Raw genomic sequence first — 3,555 nt, forward strand, 5'->3', positions numbered from 1 at the left:
TGACTGAGACCAAAGCAAGCAATAATGGTAAATACAGAGGGACTGCAACCTAATCCAGGCAGAAAAGGTGCTTTTATATCTTCCCTGTAGTTTATTTTACTTTTTGAAAACTTTCCAGAAGCGCCCCTGTCCTGCTATGTGTTCTTTGTAGTTACCAGAGTGAAACTGAGGTCTGAGCTGGGCTCTGGCTTACACAAAAAGCATCGTAGCAAGCAAGGCATCTCTTTCTGGTTATCTGCAAGACTTCTAAATACTTCGACTTACTGTTGCTTAATGCTACCCTGTACCATACGGACTGTCAGATGCTCAAGGACTGTCCTTGTCTTTCGTAGAAGCTGAATAAATCTACTCTCCCCTCTTTCCAGAAGTTTTAGCTTTTGAATGTTAGCACTCCACCTGGAAATCCTGTGCTATGTTACCTAGGGAATACATTTTATGGGGCTTCCCAGCAGTTTGTGCTTTCTGAAAATTTGTTCTGTTCTGCAAGTAATATTCAGGATTCGTTAAGGAGCTGCCTCCGGTCCAGCAGCAGTAGATCCAAGAATGTCAGTGCTGAAGAAATCTCTGGCATTTTTATCTAAAAAAGCCACAACAGAGAGAGAGAGAACACGCAGTTTTAACTGTCAGTCTTCTGTCCTAGCAGGATTTGTAGCTTGCTTTCATAGAGGCTTCCATTTCCCAAGTGAGGTGCGATTGCTGTTTCTTTCCTAGCTGATCAAGTTAGCATGTCTGGGGCGAGCTCGCAGAATATCTCCTGAATGCAGAACAAGCTGATAAAGCAAAACAATAATTTCTAGCAGTTTTGTAATGTTTTTGTCGATTTAAAGGTTCTGAAGAGGTGTTTTGTGTTGGAAGTCAGGTAGCCTTAATGCAGTGGTGACTGCTGGCAATGCTGCAACCTGGAAACGCCGATGTTTGCTGGAATTCCTGAGGTGAACTGGGAATTTTGGGGAGAGAAGGGCTGCTTTTGCTAACCTGGCTGAGAGGAGCGGGATTACTGGCAGCAACCCAAAATTCGAGCTGCTCATATTAACCCGACAGGCAATTGTTTTATTAAAGCTGACACGCTGAATGGGACTCTTTTTAATGATATTCTTTACCTGTCTCATTGTGTTAAAGTGGGGAAAGGACAAGGGGGGGACGAGGAGAGAGCAGGCCGAGGGAGGGCGAGCGATGGCAGGTGGAACCGGGTATCAGGACCGGTTTCGTGCATTGAGCCGCCCAGCTTAGCCGATGTAGACCGCATAACAAGAAAGAGTTGCTAAGAACAAATCTCTATTGTTCCTTGTCATCTTTAAATGAGTGTCAAAGTAGGCAGGGGGGCTTTGACCGTTAACCGCACAATTTAGCCTGCCCGTTGTGTCCAGCAGCCCCCACCTCCTTGGAGTTTCTCAGATTAGAAAAGAAGGCCTCAGTCCCTTATAAATGGGCCAACTCTTCTCCTTTGTGTGCAGACTGCCCAGTGTGAAATCTGCAGTGACGTTAAATGTTTTCTAATGAATAATTACTGAAAGGAAATGGAGGAATATATGTGTAATGGATTGTAGCGCATTAAAATGTTTTATTTTGCGCACAAAAATGTTGTCCTTCACAAGCACCACGATTGTTTCAGAAAGCCTTTTGTGGGGGTTTGATTCTCAATGGATTATCTGTGAGCTCTTACATTTCAAATAGAAATCAAAAGGGTCCTTTGGCAAACTAATGTTTTTCAAAATGGCAGCCATGAAGCCCATTTAGTATTTAAAGTTTGGGTTTTAAAGAAATGTTTGAACTCTGGAGATTTTCTCACTTTTTTTCTTTCTTTTGATTTATGAAAGTGAAGTAGTTCACCTCGACCTCTCTTCTATTGAGAAAGACAGACAGTCACCCTTTAACAAGTCTATAGTAGGCTATTCCCTGGATACAGACAAGAGGCCTTAAGAATTGTTGGCGTTTCCCTAGGCTGTTGATTAACCTTAAAACCCTCTTACTCTGTATTCTTTTGAGAAGAAATTAGGTTACAATGTGTAATTTTTTCCACAGTATAATTGTATTTATGAATTCTGCTACCTTGAAAAGTGTGTACAGTAGCTCAAGATGTCCTGAGTGCTGCCTTACAGACCCGCAGCATCACTCTTCTGCAGTGCCTCTGTGTTTTCAAGCACAGTTGATGTGTGGTGTTTCAGTTTCTGTATAAATGTGGAAGAGGCTTCCAGAGATATAGGGGCTGGTCTAACTGAAATGTCTAAAAAAATAATAATAGTAATAATCTTGGGCTTTTTTTATGGTTATGCTGCAATCAGACCAACGTAGCATGGTCACTTGATATAGATCTGATGTGCTTTAATGGGTTTTATATGCAATTCTGGTTTATCTGAAAGTTACTCTGAACGGATTAATTCTTACGAGCCACACCGAAGCTCCCACAGTCGGAGGGAAGCATTTCCCTGTTGCCCTGGGCTTGCCATTATTCCAGGGCGGTAACGCACTGCTTCAAGCCTTATTGTCAGGTGTACGGCAGTACCGGCTCCTCGATGGTCACCGAACCCGAATTCCCTTTGGGGAAGGCAGGACGGGGTCCGGGCTGCTCTCGGAGCAGATGCTGTGCAGGCAGCTGCGTTCAGCCCCGCGGCACGCTGTAATCCTGACCTTGAGGGTGCTGCCAGGGTTGAGGGAGGGCACATGATTGCCAGGGCCCGTCCTCGCCCTCCTGCTGACCTTGCCGACGGGGCAAGCAGGCTGTGCTTTCAGCAGGGTTGTCTGTCTTGCAGAATGTCTTTTATTTTCTTCTATTTTTTAACTGCTTTTTATAATCAAGCTCTGTCACTGCCTTTTTGGACAGCCTCTTCGGAGAGCCTTAGGTGGAGGAAGGTGGAGCGCAGCCTAAGGAGTTTCCTTGGTGTAATTCTTGCGGTGCCTCCGTACCGTTTTGAGGAGCCTTAATGAGCAAATTCCTGTTGAGCACAAGGGGTGCAGGCCTGGGTCAAGGAGCGCTGCCCGTTGCAGTGAGTGAGTATTTCCAAAACAGAGCTCTGACGTTTCTAAAGGAATCTGTTAGCAGTGCTGCTCCAAGTCATCTGTCTTGGGCAGACTCGAGACTCATTTCTATTTTAAATCAGATGGCTCCAGAGATGCCTGCTTACTGCGCGGCATTCTTGTGGCATGAGTTGTATTTGCTTAGATCTCAAGGGTGTAACAACAGAAGAACAGGCAAAAAGGTCATAAACGTTTGGCATCACAATAGATTTTCTAGAATGCCAGCTGGAAACAGAGTTGAACAAATAGACTGAAGTGTGCCTCAGGATCCTTGTGTCCAGCATTAAATAAGGCTCTGATTTCTGGTGGGGGTGGGAAGCCTTATTGCTGAGACTGTAACACAAGTGTGCTCCTGTCAGTAAGAATTATCTTTTGCTGTTAGCAAAAACTGATTCCGTTGGGAAATGGATGGTTTTAAATAAACTGTCTGTTAAACAGGTGTCTTTCCGCTTGTCTATTAGAAATATAAATGACTGAGGTTTTTAATTTTAAGTCTTGAACGTTCCTGTTATAATCAGCATTTACTAGCTGAGGACAAAT

The sequence above is a fragment of the Cygnus atratus genome, chromosome 17 (assembly GCF_013377495.2).
Source record: "Cygnus atratus isolate AKBS03 ecotype Queensland, Australia chromosome 17, CAtr_DNAZoo_HiC_assembly, whole genome shotgun sequence".
Classification (NCBI taxonomy): Eukaryota; Metazoa; Chordata; class Aves; order Anseriformes; family Anatidae; genus Cygnus; species Cygnus atratus.